Source organism: Rhincodon typus, chromosome 11, assembly GCF_021869965.1.
Source record: "Rhincodon typus isolate 14 chromosome 11, sRhiTyp1.1, whole genome shotgun sequence".
NCBI lineage: Eukaryota > Metazoa > Chordata > Chondrichthyes > Orectolobiformes > Rhincodontidae > Rhincodon > Rhincodon typus.
The window spans coordinates 28,467,071-28,486,623 of record NC_063342.1 but is presented as its reverse complement, the minus strand read 5'-3'; the positions used below and the strand labels follow the sequence as shown (position 1 = coordinate 28,486,623).

General features: G+C 43.7%; 1 protein-coding gene and 1 long non-coding RNA gene across 2 annotated transcripts in view; both read right to left on the bottom strand.

Moving 5' to 3' along the window:
* The window catches only part of LOC109929418 (NXPE family member 3-like), a 456,754-nt gene that overhangs the window by 14,676 nt on the left and 422,525 nt on the right, over window positions 1-19,553 (bottom strand).
* Window positions 1-19,553, bottom strand: part of LOC125484374 — a 32,336-nt gene that overhangs the window by 4,904 nt on the left and 7,879 nt on the right. The window contains exons 2-4 of the long non-coding RNA XR_007263195.1: window positions 18,933-19,137; window positions 7,136-7,208; window positions 3,979-4,022 (exon numbers count right to left, since the gene is read on the bottom strand). This is a non-coding gene — a long non-coding RNA (uncharacterized LOC125484374). The remainder of the gene's footprint in view (window positions 1-3,978; window positions 4,023-7,135; window positions 7,209-18,932; window positions 19,138-19,553) is intronic.

Genomic DNA, 19,553 nt, shown 5'->3' with positions numbered 1-19,553 from the left:
AGTTTTTGCGGGAGACAGGGTGGGAAGAGGTGTAGTCTGGGTGGCTATGGGAGTCTATGGGTTTATAATTAATGCCGGTCCGTAAGCTGTCGCCAGAAATGGAAACAGAGATCAGGAAAGGGAAGGGAGGTGTCCGAGATAGACCAGGTGAATTTGAGGGCAGGGTGGAAGTTATTAGTGAAATCAATGAACTGCTCCAGTCGTAACGGCAAAAGAGTTGAGGAACAGTACTGGTGTCTATACTGAAGAGGGACTGTTCGACGTAACCAACAAACAGGCAGGCATAGCTGGGGCCCATGCGAGTGCCCAAGGCAACCCCTGAGGTTTAGAGATAGTAGGAACTGCAGATGCTGGAGAATCCGAGACAACAAGGTGCAGGGCTGGATGAACACAGCAGGCCAAGCAGCATCATAGGAGCAGAGAGGCTGACGTTTCGGGCCTAGTCCCTTCATCAGAAAAGGGGGAGGGGAAGGGGGTTCTGAAATAAATAGGGAGAGAGTGGGAGGCGGATAGAAGATGGATAGAGGAGAGGAAACAAACAGGTCGAAGAGGCGGGGATGGAGCCAGTAAAGGTGAGTGTAGGTAGGGAGTTAGGAAGGGGATAGGTCAGTCCAGGGAGGACGGACAGGTCAAGGGGGCGGGATGAGTTTGGTCGGTAGGAGATGGAGGTGCGGCTTGAGGTGGGAGGAGGGGATAGGTGGGAGGAAGAACAGGTTAGGGAGGCAGGGACGAGCTGGACTGGTTTTGGGATGCGGTGGGGGAGGGGAGATTTTGAAACTTGTGAAATCCACATTGATACCATTGGGCTGCAGGGTTCCCAAGCGGAATATGAGTTGCTGTTCCTGCAACCTTCGGGTGGCATCGTTGTGGCACTGCAGGAGGCCCAGGATGGACATGTCGTCTGAGGAATGGGAGGGCGAGTTGAAATGGTTCGCGACTGGGAGGTGCAGCTGTTTATTGCGAACCGAGCGTAGGTGTTCTGCAAAGCGGTCTCCGAGCTTCCGCTTGGTTTCCCCGATGTAGAGGAAGCCACACCGGGTACAGCGGATGCAGTATATCACATTGGCAGATGTGCAGGTGAACATCTGCTTGATGTGGAAAGTCTTCTTGGGGCCTGGGATGGGGGTGAGGGAGGAGGTATGGGGGCAGGTGTAGCACTTCCTGTGGTTGCAGGGAAAAGTGCCGGGTGTGGTGGAGCTGGAGGGGAGTGTGGAGCGGACAAGGGAGTAACGGAGAGAGTTGTCCCTCCGGAAAGCAGATAAGGGTGGGGAGGGAAAGATGTCTTTGGTGGTGGGGTCGGATTGCAGATGGCGGAAGTATCGGAGGATGATGCGTTGGATCTGGAGGTTGGTGGGGTTGTACGTGAGGACGAGGGGAATTCTTTTTTGGTTCTTATTGCGTGGACGGGGTGTGAGGGATGAAGTGCGGGAGATGTGGGAGACACGGTTGAGGGCGTTCTCAACCACCGAGGGGGGGATGTTACGGTCCTTGAAAAACGAGGACAACTGAGATGTACGGGAGTGGAATGCCTCATCCTGGGAGCAGATGCGGCGGAGGCGAAGGAATTGGGAATAGGGGATAGCATTTTTGCAGGAAGGTGGGTGGGAGGAGGAGTATTCTAGGTAGCTGTGGGAGTCGGTGGGCTTGAAATGAATATCGGTTTCTAGGTGGTTGCCCGATATGGAGACAGAGAGGTCCAGGAAGGGGAGAGAGGTGTTAGAGATGGTCCAGGTAAACTTAAGGTTGGGGTGGAAGGTGTTAGTGAAGTGTATGAACTGTTCGAGCTCCTCGTGGGAGCACGAGGCGGCACCGATACAGTCATCAATGTAACGGAGGAAGAGGTGGGGTTTAGGGCCGGTGTAGGTACGGAAGAGGGATTGTTCCACGTAACCTACAAAGAGGCAGGCGTAGCTTGGGCCCATGCGGGTACCCATGGCTACCCCCTTTGTCTGTAGGAAGTGGGAGGAATTGAAAGAGAAGTTGTTGAGTGTGAGGACGAGTTCGGCTAAGCGGATGAGGGTATCAGTGGAGGGGGACTGGTCAGGCCTGCGGGACAGGAAGAAGCGGAGGGCCTTAAGGCCATCTGCATGGGGAATGCAGGTGTCGAGGGACTGGACGTCCATGGTAAAGATGAGGTGTTGGGGACCGGGGAATTGGAAGTTCTGGAGGAGGTGGAGGGCGTGGGTGGTGTCTAGACACCATTTTCTCCCCCTTGGTCCAGGAACTCCCTACCTATGTCCGTGACACCACCCACGCCTTCCTCCGTTACATTGATGATTGTATCGGCGCCGCCTCATGCTCCCACGAGGAGCTCGAACAGTTCATACACTTCACTAACACCTTCCACCCCAACCTTAAGTTTACCTGGACCATCTCTAACACCTCCCTCCCCTTCCTGGACCTCTCTGTCTCCATATCGGGCAACCACCTAGAAACCGATATTCATTTCAAGCCCACCGACTCCCACAGCTACCTAGAATACTCCTCCTCCCACCCACCTTCCTGCAAAAATGCTATCCCCTATTCCCAATTCCTTCGCCTCCGCCGCATCTGCTCCCAGGATGAGGCATTCCACTCCCGTACATCTCAGTTGTCCTCGTTTTTCAAGGACCGTAACATCCCCCCCTCGGTGGTTGAGAACGCCCTCAACCGTGTCTCCCACATCTCCCGCACTTCATCCCTCACACCCCGTCCACGCAATAAGAACCAAAAAAGAATTCCCCTCGTCCTCACGTACAACCCCACCAACCTCCAGATCCAACGCATCATCCTCCGATACTTCCGCCATCTGCAATCCGACCCCACCACCAAAGACATCTTTCCCTCCCCACCCTTATCTGCTTTCCGGAGGGACAACTCTCTCCGTTACTCCCTTGTCCGCTCCACACTCCCCTCCAGCTCCACCACACCCGGCACTTTTCCCTGCAACCACAGGAAGTGCTACACCTGCCCCCATACCTCCTCCCTCACCCCCATCCCAGGCCCCAAGAAGACTTTCCACATCAAGCAGATGTTCACCTGCACATCTGCCAATGTGATATACTGCATCCGCTGTACCCGGTGTGGCTTCCTCTACATCGGGGAAACCAAGCGGAAGCTCGGAGACCGCTTTGCAGAACACCTACGCTCGGTTCGCAATAAACAGCTGCACCTCCCAGTCGCGAACCATTTCAACTCGCCCTCCCATTCCTCAGACGACATGTCCATCCTGGGCCTCCTGCAGTGCCACAACGATGCCACCCGAAGGTTGCAGGAACAGCAACTCATATTCCGCTTGGGAACCCTGCAGCCCAATGGTATCAATGTGGATTTCACAAGTTTCAAAATCTCCCCTCCCCCACCGCATCCCAAAACCAGTCCAGCTCGTCCCTGCCTCCCTAACCTGTTCTTCCTCCCACCTATCCCCTCCTCCCACCTCAAGCCGCACCTCCATCTCCTACCGACCAAACTCATCCCGCCCCCTTGACCTGTCCGTCCTCCCTGGACTGACCTATCCCCTTCCTAACTCCCTACCTACACTCACCTTTACTGGCTCCATCCCCGCCTCTTCGACCTGTTTGTTTCCTCTCCTCTATCCATCTTCTATCCGCCTCCCACTCTCTCCCTATTTATTTCAGAACCCCCTTCCCATCCCCCTTTTCTGATGAAGGGACTAGGCCCGAAACGTCAGCCTCTCTGCTCCTATGATGCTGCTTGGCCTGCTGTGTTCATCCAGCCCTGCACCTTGTTGTCCCTGAGATTTAGATATTAATTGTCTTTCTAGTTTGGGGACAAGGCTCGACCATTATATACATTGGTGATCTGGGAAATATGAGCTTCTTAATGTTGACACCCCTGTAGATATTAATATATCAAAGGTTAAGTCATGATAATAATGTCATAACTAATACACACAATTTTAGTCCAAAAATATTGTCCATATTCGTTTAGTTTTAAATACACACACCAGACATTTTCAAGTAAGTAAAAGCCACGTACCTCATTTGTGTTACATATAGATGACTACAATATTATTACGTTTCCTAGGAAAAGAAATGTTACAACATATCAGTAGAAGTAGAGGTGGTAAAGCTAATGTATGGGGTGAAAATTGATAGGAAGGACGGACAAGAAAGCACCTCAGGACATTCCCAATAACTACAGGTCAGTCAGTTTAACATCAGCAGTGGGTAAGGTTTTAGACAATTTCAGCGGGAAATCAGAGAATGATTGGATCTCCAATCTAATTCAGCTTCTGGTCAATGGTAACACCCAGGATACTGAAAGTGCAAGATTCAGCAATAATAAAGCCATTGAACATCCAGGGGGCAATAGATTTTCATTAGCTGGAAATGGTCATTGCCTGGCACTTGTGTGGTGAGAATGTTACATGCCACTTATCAGCCCAAGCCTGAATATTATCTAGATCTTGCCATATACGGACACAAACTGCTTCTATATATGACAAGTCATGAATGGTGCTGAACATTGTACAATCATCAGTGAACATCTCCATTTCAGATGTTGGATGGAAGGTCATTGATAAAGTAATTTAGGATTGTTTGGCCTTGAACAATACCTTGAAGAATCCTTGTAAACATGTCCTTAGGCTGAGCTGATTGATTGACCACCAAGCCATTTTCCTTTGCGCCAGGTATGATTCTGAACAACTGAGAAATTACGCCTGCTTGCCAATGACTCAGGTATTTTAAGGCTCCTTAATGCCAGACTTGAATGCTCCCTGATATCAAAGGCAGGCAGTCTCACATCACCTCTGGAGTTCATTTCTTTTAAGCATATTTGGACTAAGTTTGTAATGAGATCAGGAGCTAAGTGGTCCTGGTGGAATCTAAACTAAGTATCAGTAAGCAGATTATGCCTGGTTATAGCACTATTAAAGACACTTTCTATTTTGCTGATGATTGAGAGTAGACTAATGGGTTGATAATTGATCGGATTGGATTTGTCCTACTTTGAGTGGACAGGACATACTCAGCAATTTTCCACCTTGTTGACTAGATGCCAGTGTTGTAGCTATACTGGAACAGCTTGGCTGTGACATGACTAGTTTGCAGCACAATTCTTTGGTACTGTTGTTGGATTATGTGCAATGTTCAGTGCCTTCAGCCATTTGTACTGGTATTTGTGATACTCAGGACCTAAGGAGGAGGCTGAGATACACCATTCACTTGGCACTTTTGGTTGAAGATTGATGCCAATGTTTCAGAGTTGACTTTATTTCAATGTGTGGGACTCTCCTGTGGAAGGTTAGTAATAAGTATGTAGGTGGTACAAGGGGTGGAAGAGTTAATGGTGAACAGGACAAGATGAGTAAGTAAAGCAAAAATATATGAGATAGTGCTAAACCACAAAACATTCCAGTAAGTCAAAAGCAGGAAAGACTAAGTAAGCAAACATTGTACTTTAGCACTAAAGTGGGATTGAGAAATATGCCGATAGCCATGCAACTGGCACATAATAATCATCTAGGCCCGAAACGTCAGCTTTCCTGCTCCTCTGATGCTGCTTGGCCTGCTGTGTTCATCCAGCTCTACGCCTTGTTATCTCACATAATAATCGCACCAATAGGATCACCTGTGCAGCAGGGAGCAGAAAGCCTTTAACAAACTGCACATAGGTGATGATAGTTAAGCGTAAAACAGATAATGCATTAATAAGATGCCATAAGATGATTGGTTTATTGTGTTGCTATAGATTATTATCAAAATGTATTCAGGAAATATGACTTATACATAAAAAGCAACTGTAACCACCTAGATCAGATTCACCCTGCTGGGTGTCAGCAACCCACTGGGCGACTCTTCTTGCATGCAAGTAATAAAAAAGACGTTATTCAGTGTACTGCTGTCTGACTAGTTGTTTCTTCAACACTCCCACTGTTAAGGATGGGAGTATTTTTGGAGCCTGATAGATGTTTAATTGTCTACCACCATGCATGAATGAATGGGGCAGGACTACATGGGTGAATGTCTTTGAAAGGGGGAAGGGAAGATTTGCCAGGATAGATACAGTGATGAGGAAATTTGGCTATAAGATCAAGTTGGAGAAGCTAGGGTTGATCCTCTTGGAGCAAAGGGATTGAAGGGCAATTTGATACACGTCAAGTTTAGAGAAGTTAGACAAAAAACAGCTTTGCTCATTCACTGATGGCATTGTGGATGGAAAGGATTTGTGAAAATGAACTAGGATTTGGGGCAAGAAATGCATGAACTGTTTTACTCAGCCGGTTGGAAAAGACCTACAACTTGCTGTCTAAGAGAATAGTGGACGCAGAGACAACCAATAATTTTAAATTGAAATTACTGGGGACTTTAGGGAAATACTTTTCCAGAGATAGAACAGAGAAAAGGATTGATTGAATTCTTTTACTGGGATCTGAAATGGACTGATTGGGTCAAATAACTTAAATATCATTGGCTGCAATAACAAGTCAGAGGCTGGGAATTCTGCAGCAAGTAACTCACTTTCAGGATCTTCAAAGTCTTTCCACCATTTACCAGGCACAGGGATGTGCTGGAATGATCTCCACTTGGTGGATGAGTGCAGCTCCTACACTCAAGATGCTTAACAGCATCCAGGACAAAGCAGCTCACTTGATCAGGGCCTATTCATCACATTTAACATTCACTCCCTCTGCCACCAGTATGGGCTATGTAATTATACAAAATGCACTGCAGCAATTTGCCAAGACTTCAATGACAGCACCTTCCAAATCTGTGGCCTCAGCCATTTAGAAAGACAATGGCTCATTTGAACATCACCGGATATAAATTCAAATCACATACCATTCTGATGTGGAACTATATCCCTGTTCCCTCGTTATCACTGGGTAAAAATCTTAGACATTCTTCCCTGAAATCACAAGTGCAATTCGGGATGGACAATAAATGTTGGACATAATGGAAATGCCCACATTCCATGGATACATCACGTCTGAAATGTCAATCAATTTTAAGGCCATTACTAACTCTGAAATTGGGAATGTCTTAGCTTTCTCTGAGGATAGTCTATGATAACTTGTTATTCATTTTCATATTTTTACAGTGAACATGCATCTGAATTTTCTTAAATTAATGACAGCTCCAAATCAATGCACTAACAAAGGTTGTAAATATTGTTATGCTCCAGGAAGTACCTCAAGTTGAACTTTTTAAATGATCTTCCAGTGTCGGGAAGTCTGGTTCTACACTTGATGTCTTTAAGATAATCTGAGTCAGAACAAAAGTTGGGAAAACAAATATAAGTAAAAGAACATTTATTGACATACCTTTGGAAATAACGGTTCTCTTCCCCAATTAAGAGATTTTTCTCATAACCTCCTTTAGCATGGTTGATACGAGCAGAGCAGGGAAGTTTCTTTGGTTTGTAACAGAACCAGGGCTCCCCAGTCCTGGGATCAGTAAAGTTACAGAGTGGCTCAGTTTGAGGCAAATGAAGTCTCTGAAGTACCCTGATATTTGAAACTACTTTTCAAAAACACCCTCTCTGGCTATTCTTCACGTAGTCTTGGATTCCTTCATTGAGATGAACCAATAAAACAGAAACTTCAACTTTCCCCGGCCAAGATAAATTAAAATTGATAATAGTAAATTCCATTTTCATTGTCTATAACCGTTCCTGCTGAACCAGCTTTTAAAGCTGGGGTGTGGATCCAAGCTTGGAGATAGTCACCTCCATATCTCTTTCGGTGACCTTCAAAATCATACATCTGCAGCATCACTTGTAACTGATCTCCTCGAGTGTTGCCAAATTGAATTCATATCAACCTATGCCTAGTTAGTTAAATGTTTAACTTACCTTACATATTGAAGGAGAATTTGCTAAGCACTTCCCAGATCTTTGCTGCCATGCAGCTCTCTCAAAAAGTCACAGTCATTGAGGAGATCCAACATTGGATCAATTGCACCAGCTCAGCATTCAACAAAATATGGTAACGACTGTTTGAAAACAAAGACCACCACATGCTATTGAGAAGGGTCACCGGACCCAAAACATTAATCTGATTTCTCTTCACAGATGTTGCCAAAGCTGCTGAGCTTTTCCAGTAACTTCCGTGTTTGTTTCTGATTTACAGCATCCGCAGTTCTTTCAGTTTTTGTTTAGTACAAAGCGGCTGTTGCCAATAGACCCTGATGCTACAGCGAGACCCAGCCAATGGACCAGTGTTACTTAAAAATTGCAGGAGAAATTCTGTCATAAATGCCCAGGTTGCATCCTTCAGATTCAACAGGGAGATAATTAAACAAATACTCGTGTACAACTCTATGTCAGCTTCAAGAGCATTCAGTCTAAACTCCTGCAAACTATGGTGGACTGGGCTCTTTGGCTGGAAGGTTATAAACTATCTCCCTCTCCAGGTCCTATTTTTTAAACTCACACATGACCAATGTTCCAGGGGAAGACACAGTAAATGCTTCCAAGACTCCCTGAAGCCTGCTTGAAATGTGGAATCATTGACTTAAATGGACTGGAAGGAGCTTGTACAAATTGTTCAAAATTGTTCAAGTTCATCAGGCTGCATCTTCAGTTAAAACGTTATAACATTGAGGCAGAACGGCAGCAGAGAAGGAAAGGAAAGGAAACAAATCCTGCACTCTGGATCCCAATATCTCATTAGACATCCTGCCCCACGTGACCATAGATCTGTGGTCAAGAATCAGCCTGTTTGGTCATGTGAAGATCCTAAACAGAAGAAAAAACAAAAGAACTGCGGATGCTGTAAATCAGGAACAAACACAAAGTTGCTGGAAAAGCTCAGCAGGTCTGGCAGCATCTGTGAAGGAGAAAACAGAGTTAACGTTTCAGGTCTGGTGACCCTGAGGAAGGTCACCATTATTTCAGCTGTCACTAAAAATCAAACTATAATCACAGAGAAACACAAATTCCCAGGGCTAATAAACACTCAGTAGTGGGGAAATAAATGGAGAGGAAAGACAATGTGACAGGTGCAAATATCAAAAGAAGAATGAGGAGGCAATGAGGTGGGGGATAGCAGAGACAATGGAGAACTGTGGGCGTTATCAATAAGAGTGTGAGGAGGGTTCGTTCTGGCTGAGTATTAAGTTTTGTCGATAGCTCAGGATCCGGCCAACTGAAGATCATTTGAAAATCTCATTTGATATGGTCATTGCCTAGCAAATGTGTGTCGTGAATTTTACTTGCCAAACCTGGAAGTTGCCCAGTACTCAACATGGACTGCTTCAAAGCTGAGGAGTGATGAATGGTGTAATCATGATTAACATCTCTATTTCTGATCTTGAATGGAGAGAAATCCATTGATGTTGGCCAGGCCTAACATACTATCCTGAGGTACACCTGTAGTAATGTTCTTGGCCTAAGATGACCAGATCCTAAAGGTAAAGACAAAGATTACACAGTCTTTTGATGCAGCTGCTGCCTCTTTTGGTATTTTGAAAACAGCCCGGGGCTTTCTGGCTCTTCAACGTGGAAAAAAGTAATCCTCCTCAGCTTTGTCCTAAAAGAGCAACCCCTAATTCTAAAACATTGCCCCATAGCTCTGGAGTGATCTACAAACATCTTTTCCATGTCACTTTCTCACGACTATTCTGGATCTTAACTATTGCAACCAAGTCAGCCATCACTCATTTCAACTCCAGCAGAAACTAGCCTGGCATGTCCAACGTATCCTCATTAGATACTCCAATCATTCCAGGCATTGACCGAGTAAATGCCCTCTGTTCAACCTCGAATACATTTACATCCTTCCTTAAATATGAAAGCCAAAACTTCATGCAGTAAGTAGAATGTTGTCTCACAAACGCCTTTTACACCCGAAACACATCTTTATTTTTCATGTTGAGGTTCTCTCACAATAAAGGAGAGGATCCCATTTACCTTCTCGATTAGATGCTATAGCTGTGTACTAATTAATTGTGATCCAAGGGCACGTACATCCCTCTGCAACTCAGAATTCTGCAGTCAGTCCCCATTTAAATACTAGTCTGCCTTTCAATCTTCCTGCCAAAGTGAACTACTTCACATTTTCCCACGTTATTCTCCATCTTCACAACATACTTTCATCCCTCTCTGGGTGCCATCTATAAATTTAGCTTCCATGCCTTCGCTCCACTCATTGCAGTCTTGATGTAATCTGTAAAAAGTTAAAGCTCCAGAACAGAGCCCTGTGGAACTCCACTCATCATGTCCTACCAATCAGATAAAGGCCCATTTATGCACACTCTGTTTGCTGCTCGCTCGCCAGCCAATCTTTTATCTACTCACAAGCTTTGAATTTTTATTTTTCACAATAACCTTTAATGTTCCAAAATCTGGATGTCAAATTTTTGCAGCTCAAATTACTTTCTGCACATGTGATCATTAAAGACACATGAGGTATCCACTACTCCCTGCATTACACAGGATATGTGCTCGAATAGCTGAGCTGGCCTGCCTGTCTTAAACCTACTTCTGAAGTACTTAAACTGAAGATAAGAAAGAAGGAAGTAAAATTACTCACCTTTGACTGCCTGTTTCAGTGTCCTTTCCTTGCCTTTTCCTCTAGATACCATTGACTGCCTGCATTGGAATTTTTCTCTTGCTTGATCCTCTCAATATCTTATGTCCAGACTTGGTCTCTTATTGCAAAAGAATCTAAAAGCATTTTGATATTCAATGGAGGTTTACTAGATTGTAACCTGGAATGAGTGTATTGTCTTCTAAGGATAAGACTAGGCTTGTTTCCTCTGGGTCAACACAATGTGGATCTGGAGGAACACAGCAGGACAGGCAGGAACAGGAATGTCAATGTTTCGGGTTGGGACCCTTCATCAGAACTGTTTCCTCTGGGGTTTTGGGTGAGCGAGGAATGATTTAATGGATCTTTATAACATCTTGTATGGGTTTGTAAAGGTGCATGTGGAAAGGATGTTTCTTCTTGTGGGTCAGTCCAGACAAAGGAGAACTGTCTTAAAATTAGGAATCCTCTCTTAGGACAGAAATGAGAATGTTTTTTCTCAGAGTATTGTGTTTTTGGAATTTTCTGCCCCAAAAGGCAGTGAAGGCAGGATTGTTAATTATTGTAAAGGCAGCAGTTGTTAGATTCTTATTAGACAAGGGACTCGAAGTTTATGAAAGCTAGATTGGAATGTAGGATTCAAAATGCTGTGATGATACGATGGTGCAGTATTTATTGCCCGTCCCTATTTGCCCTTGAGAAGGTGTGGTGAGCCGCCTTCTTGAACTGCTGCAGTCCTCATGCTGTAGGTAGACCCAGATTGCCCTTAGGGAGGGAATTCTACTATCTTAAACCAGCGTCAGAGAAGGAATAGAAATATATTTCAAAATCAGGATAGTGAATGGCTTGCAGGGGAATTTGCAGGTGGTGGTGTTCCAATGTATTTGCTGTCCTTGCTCTTCCAGATAGAAGGTCATGGTTTGGAAAGTCCTATATCAGGATCTGGAAGAGCCCTGAGGATAGGAAGTGCTGGGAAAAGACAGATTGCTAGCAGAGGCTCTATATTTGTACGATTTGCACAGAAGCTTTGACTGAGCCTTATTCGCAATGATAGTATCTGCACAGGAGTTGTGAATGAGTCACCTCTGTACTGGAGGTATCTATGAAGGAGCTGAAGAAGGTCTGTGCTGGTAGGATCTGTGCTGAGTATGAAGCAACACTTTCAAAAATGCAGTCAGGAGAGGTGAAGAAGGAAAAGGGCTGTAAACATTGATTGGCGGGTCGGAGAAATTACGAAGTTTTTAGCAAAACTACAACCAAAATAAAATGAAGAGAATGCTGAGAGATGTGAGGAACACACAGGGCACCCTGGAAGAAAAAATAGTTGGTGGATAGGTCAGAAGGAAGATAAAGGAGAGAAGAGGGAAAATGATCATCACCACTTTCTATTGGCAACTGTGCTGATGATTTCATCCTAATGTAAGAAGGCCCCATGAGTCAGTGGCTGGGGCTCATATCAATGAGGATAGGGTAGAAACAGCTGAAAAATGGGGAGATGACAGGTCTACCCCATATAATGAGTCACAACTGCACAGCACCACAGTGCGAGAGGCGGGTACTCACCCCTGTACAGGGGGTCTCCAATTTACGAATATCAGACCTACGATGCTTGTACTTACGAACACGGTCCCATACAGGGGTGTAATCTTAAAGACCCAACATACAAATATTTCCTATACTTACAAAAAATAATTTTACATTGTTCTTCAACTTGTGTACAAATTAATTTGTAAATTAACTCAAGAACGGAACCTGCTGACAATCCAGGGACTGCCTGTAGCTAAAGAGGCCTCATTGAAAATTCTGGTGTTGTTTACAAAACATAATTGGTTGGACAAAGAATTTCAATCATTGGAAAGAGTTTGAACTGTACTTTTAGATTTTAATTGGAAAACATTTTTTCATATTGTTCAAGCTCAAGTTCTCAAAAACGTAAATAAACTGCAACAAAACAAAAACAGAAATTGCTGGAAAACCTCAGTAGGTCTGGCAGCATCTGTGGACAGAAATCAGAGTTAATGTTTCAGGTCCAGTATCCCTTCCTCAGGCCTGCATATCTATAGATAATTTATAGTTTTGCAAATATCCAATTGAATTCAACTGTTGATAAAATATTTATGAGAAAATAAGGCAAACATAACGGTACAATGTTTATGCTCTTGTTGTGAAGGTGAACTTGAAAATACTAAAGATGTTTCGAGACAATTGAAAACAAGTTGTAAACTTAAAGAAAGGACTATCAAATTGAACTGGTAACTTTGAAATATTCAGAAAATTTTGGCACTTTTCTAAACAAAATAAAATTACAATATAAATCACACAGTGCTATGGGCCCCACCCTTGCCCTGACACTGGAGAGTTCACTTTTTCTGATGACAGCTTTCTTTTAATTTCACCATTCACCTTCCATGTCGAGTCATAGTCACAGAGTCTACGAGTCATACAGCGTGGAAACAATCTAGACAAACAGGAAGCTGGAAGAACACAGCAAGCCAGGCAGCATCTGGAGGAAAGGTGCAGTCAACATTTCGGGTATCACCCTTCTTCAGGACTGGATGTGGGGGTAGGGGGAGCTGCAGGTAAAGTGGGGAGAAGGGGTAGAGGTGGAATGGTGGTGATAGGTGAACACTGGTGGTAGGTACGACCTGGTTGGTCGATGGGAGGGATGAATCCAGTTGGTGGCTGGAGGGTATGGTCAGAAGGTAGAATAAAAGGGAGGAGGTGGGGCTGGAAAGGGAGCTGGGCGAGGGGTGGGTAGGTTTTTTGAAATTGGAGAATGCAACATTGAGTCCTCTGGACTAAAGGGTGTCCAGGTGGAAGAAAAACTCTTCGGTCCAACTCATCCATGCTGAACAGGTAACCAAGACTTCCTGAGTCCATTTGCCTATATTTGGCCCACATCCCTCTAAACTCCTCCTATTCACATACCTATCCAAACGTCTTCTAAATGTTGTAATTGTACCCACCTACACTACTTCCTCTGGTAGCTCACTCTGTACATGCACCACCCTCTGTGTGCAAAAGTTGCCCCTCAAATCCCTTTTAAATCTTTAACCTCTCACTTTAAACCTATGACCTCTAGTTTTGAACTCCCCCACCCTGGGAAAAGGACTTTGGCTATTCACCTTATCTAAGGCCCTCATGATTTTATAAAACTCTACATCACCCCTCAGCCTCCAATGCTGTGGAAAATGTACCTGCCTATACAGCTTCTCCTTATGAAGCAAGTCCTCCAGTCTCAATAACAAACTTGTGAACTTTTTTCTGCACCGTTTCTAATTTAACAACATCCTTCCTATAGCAGGTAGACCAGAATTGTATGCAGTGTTCCAAAAGTGGCCTCACCAATGTATTGAACAGCTGCAACATGATGTCCCAACTCGTATACTCAATGCTCTGACCAATGAAGGCCAAACTCTTAAATACACTGTCTACCTGTGACACCACATTCACGGAACTATGAACCTGCACCCCTAGGTCCCTCTGTTCAACAACACTCCCCAGTGCCCTACCATTAATTGCCTTACCAAAATGCAACATTTATCAAAATTAAACACCATTTGACACTTCTCAGCCATTGGCCCATCTTATCAAGATCTCTTTGTTAGATAACTTCTTCAGTGTCCATGATACAACCAATTTAGCGTCATCCACAAACTTACAAACCATACCCCCTATATTCTCATCCAAATCGTTGATATAAATGACAAACAACAGTGGACCCAGAATCAATTCTTGCGGCATATTGGTGTTCACAGTCTGACTAACAACCCTCTATCTCCGCCCTCTGTCTTCTACCATCAGTCAAATTTTGCATCCAATTGACTATCTCCTCCTGGTTCCTATATGATCTAACTTTACTAACTAATCTACCATACGGGACCTTGTTGAATGCCTTGCTAAAGTGAATATAGACAATGTCTGCCACTCTGCCTTCATCTATCTTAGAGTCAGACAGTCATAGATTCATACGGCATGGAAACAGACCCTTCAGTCCAACTCATCCATACTGACCATGTTTCCAAAACTAAACTAATCCCACTTACCTCTATTTGGCCCATATCTCTCTAAACCTTTCCTATTCATGTATCTGTCGAAATGTCTTCTAAATGTTGTAACTACACCTCCCTCTTCCTCTTCCTCCAGCAGTTCATTCCACGTATGAACCATCCTCTGTGTGAAAAGATTACCCCTCAGGTCCCATTTAAATCTTTCTCCTTTCATCTTAAAATATGCCACTCCCAACCTCTTCAAAAAAATACAATCAAATTTGTGAGACACAATCTTCCACACCCAAAGTCAAACTGACTAGCCCTAATCAGTCCTTGCCTTTCCAAATGCATGTATATCCTATCTCTCAGAATCCTGGCCACCAACTTAGCCACCACTGATGTCAGACTCACTGGTCTGCAGTTCCTGGTTTTTCATTGCAGCCTTTCTTAAACAATGGCACAACATTAGCTACCCTTCAGTCTTCCAGCACTTCACCCATGGCTGTTGATGATACAAATACCTCTGTAAGGGGCCCCATAATCTCTTCCCTTGTCTTCCACAATATTCTGGGATACACCTGATCAGGTCCTGGGTACTTATCCACCTTTATGCATTTTAAGACCTCCAGCACCTCCTCATCTGCAATGTGGACCCTTTTCAAGACATCACTATTCATTTCCCCAGTTTCCCCAGCTTCCATGCCTTTCTCCACAGTAAATACTGTTGCAAAATATTTATTTAGTACCTCAACCTTCTCTTGTGGTTCCCCACTTATACAGACTCATTGATCTTGAAGGAACTCTATTTTCTCCCTAGTAACTCTTTTGCTCTTAATCTATATGATAATCTCTGAGGATTTTCCGTAACCTTATTTGCCAAAGCTATCATATGTCCCCTCTTTACCCTCCTGATTTCCCTCCTACTCCTTCTGTACTCCTCCGGGGATTCACTTGATCCCGGCTGTCTAGAAATGCCTTTTTATTCATTCACAGGATAAGGGCATTGTTGGCTAGGCAGCAGTTATTGCCCATCCCTAATTGCCCAGAAGGCAGTTAAGAGTCAACCACTTTGCTGTGGGTCTGGAGTCACATGTAGGCCAGACCAGGTCAGGATAGCAGTTTCCTTCCCTAAAGGACATTAATGAACTAGATGGGTTTTTCCTGACAAGATGGTGGAATTTGAACCCAGGGCCCTAGAATATTATCTGGATCTCTGGATTAACAGTCAAACGACAATACCACCAGGCCATTGCCTCCCACGACATATGCATCTTTCATTTTCTTGACCAGAGCGTCAATATCTCCAGTCGTCCAGTGTTCCCTACATCTTCCAGCTTTCCCTTTCACACTAATGGAACATACTGTCTCTGAACTCATTATCTCATTTTTGAAAGCCTCCCACATGCCAGATGTCCCTTCACCTGCAAACAGCCTCCCCCAGTCGACGTTTTAAAGTTCCTGTCTAATACCATCCAAGTTGGCCTTACTCCAATTTAGAACTTTACCTTTTAGATCAGGCTGATCCTTTTCCATAACTATTTGAAAACTAATAGAATTATGATCACTGGTTCCAAAATGCTTCCCCATTATCACCTCAGTCAGTTTCTCTGCCTTATTTCCAATGAGAAGGTTGAGTTTTGTCCCTTCTTTAGTAGGTACAGCTACATATTGATTGAGGTGTGTGATTTTGGAAACTTGCAGACATCCAAGTTTGATTAAAGGCTTTGAAAATGCGAGAACCTTAAACTAACTCTGATCGCTTGGGTCTCTAATCTAAAAAGAACCATTTAAAACCAGTGAGCCTGTACAGGATAACAAGGTGCAGAGCTGGATGAGCACAGCAGGCCAAGCAGCATCGTAGGAGCAGATGCTGCTTGGCCTGCAGTGTTCATCCAGCTCTGCACTTTGTTGTCTCGGATTCTCCAGCATCTGCAGTTCCTACTATCTCTAAGCCTGTACAGGATTATTTCTGAAATTGGGATTGATATATAATTTGATAAAAGTTGCTATTTTAAGCACTCAATGGGAAAAATACATGATGCGGCAGGATAATGTCATATATGGATGATCCTGTGAGCACCTGGAAGCTGTTAAGGAGATCAATGACCTACTGGATGAGTTGGGTTTAAAGCCATCCTGAACAAAGAAATGAGAACTTCTTCACAGTCAAAAGGACACAATGGACTGCCAAGGCCAGTGAATGTGCAAGACAGGTAATGGAATTATTTGATTATTGTAGGAGGTTTTTGAAAAGCTCCACAGAATAGCTGCACCCCTACAAGAATCGGCAAATGTTGGGTGGTGCTAAAGGTTTAGTATCAGTTGTAAACATTAAAATTTTCAGTTAAGAGCAAGGCTGAATACACACAGAAGTAGCTTCCAGGGAGGTGAGAAGTACTAAAGGGAACCCTTTAGTTTGAATCTGGAATAATTTGAGAAAGGAAATATTTAAAGAAATTTAGCAAGTTACTCTAGGAAACCTGAAATACCTAAATTGTAAAACAGAAACATGGGATAACATTTAGTTTCTGTATTCAAACAAGAATGTATTTTCTGTTTGAGAATATTGTGAGAATATTTTAATTGGATAGTGACAGGAAAATGACAACATTAAATGTTAATAATCCCATGTTAGGTATAATTAAATGGGATATTTCAAGAGAAACAAATTAACTTACAACTTTGTTTTGAAGATACATGTGCCCTTGACCAAGAATATTTTAATAGAACTAGACTGCATGACTTGACCACCACATTGGGACTCAGTTGGAAGGATACACATACCTGCCAACTTTTGATCTTTTGACCAGAACAGCAAAAAAAGCATACTTTTACACAATCCATAGAGGAACTGATTTTGAAAACAGCAAATTATACAGGGAAAGAGAGAATCGTAGGATCTTCTAAATTCATTTGATTTGATAATTAAGGCATTTCTGTTTAAGTGCCAATAAAAAGGGAACCTTGAATCAAATTGAAACTTTCAGTACAGATTACCTCACACAATGTGTCTAAGTTTTTAGAGTAGATTTGTAGCTCAGGCTGAGGACGTTGTGGTTGGTTGGATCACTGAGCTGGTTTGTTGTTCTGATGATGTTACCCAGCAGGGTAATGAAACATCTGTGGAATAACGAACCAGCTCAGCGAGCCAACCAACCACAACACACACTGTCTTACTACATTCAAGTATTCATGAGGGTTCAACAATGAACTGATGAAGAACAATGTAAAGTGTATGGAAAGATTGGCAATAGGTAATGATGCTCATTTGAACAGCTGACACGGGCATGATGAGCCAAATGGCCTTCCTCTGTGCTGTAAGACTTCTGTGATTCAGTAAGTTAACCCCTATACAGACATTAAATGCAACGTTAAGATAATACCTAATTATATGGAAGCTTGGAGTTAAAGAAGATGTACATGGTGACTCATTGGTTAACACTGCCGCCTCAGTGTCAGGGACCTGGGTTCAATTCCACCCTCCGGCAACTGTCTGTGTGGAGTTTGCACATTCTCCCCGTGTCTGTGTGGGTTTCCTCTGGGTGCTCTGGTTTCCTCCCACAGTTCAAAGATGTGCAGGTTAGGTGGATTGGCCATGCTAAATTGCTCCATAGTGTCCAAGGATATGTAGGTTAGTGGATTAGCCATGGGGAATGCAGGGTTACAGGAATAGGCTGTGGGGGTGAGTCTGGGTGGGATGGTCTTTGGTGTGGACTTTGTGGGCCAAATGGCCTGTTTCCACACTGTAAAGATTCTATTTATAAAAAATTACACAATAATGAAGATTTAGTGCAAGCTGTGAAGGTACTGTTAGAAGCAGCATTAATCCAGATCACAGCCCACATTGGATTGAGCAATCACTAAGCCACTAAGGAGGCTACAGCTGCTTGCCCAGGGATTAGTGTCTGCAGTAACAACTGGAGTAAGGAGCAAGGACCAGTGAGTGAGTAAGTGAAACACTGTGTGTGGAAGCTCTGCAAACAGCCTCAACAGGAGATTAGAAACAACAATTCCTGCATGATATAGAGGCAGAGATAAATGCAGAACAGTGTGGAAGGAACTATGGAATCATGGATCAAATGCCCAAATTCACCCATGGATTAGATGGTCTCCCATGCCTTGGATTTCACAAATAACATGCCTGGCTTATGGCACCAGGAGATTATACAGAAGATGGCGGTGATGATTCAGAAACCAGGACAATTAGGTCAGTGGCCTCGACTGAAGGACCTAATATCACAGACGGTTTAACCCTTTGCCTTTACAAACCTAAGCAAGTATCCTGGCAGGTATTGACGGGTGGTGGAGCGTAAAGGACAGGGATGACACCCAGGTATTGGCTACCTTAGGCCATGGTGCCAAATGTGGGTACTATTTAAGGTACTTAGATTTTAATACTCTAAATATTCTTCCTTACTATAAGTAGAAGGCAGGTTTCAACTTTGCATACTCAGACCATACTCAACTGTTCTGAGGAAGAGTCACCGGACCCGAAACGTTAACTCTGTTTTCTCCTTCACAGATGCTGCCAGACCTGTTGTGCTTTTCCAGCAACTTTGTTTTTGTTCCTGATTTACAGCATCCACAGTTCTTTTGATTTTTTTTTCAACTTTGCATAGATTGATGCTCAAGCAGCTTAGAGACTTGTGTCAGGAGGATCCCTGCAGGCACCTACATAAACAAGAGACAACATTAATGAGAACGTTCTAAGAGGGCCTTGAGAGGAAACAGTGTAGGACAGACACTTTTAAGGGAAGAGACAGCAACCTCTACGTAAGATTGATTGTTCACTCCCTGACTGGGTGAAGGAGGCCATTTCACATGACCCTCTGAGTCAGAGGGATATCTGTTTTATTTTTATGTATCAAGAAGGATTTGAATGTGGATAAGAGGATGCAAATAACATAAGATATTCAACTTTTCTGTGTGCTTTAGAGCTTTACTTTGGTCTAATAACTGAGGCAGATCTCTCCTTACGTCCCTCAAATAAAATTCTTCTAAAATCCTATATTCTGTCACCAGAAGTTGATTGCTTAAAAATCAAGACAACAGTTGTGTCTGAGGTTTCCCTTGAACTGTCTCACGTT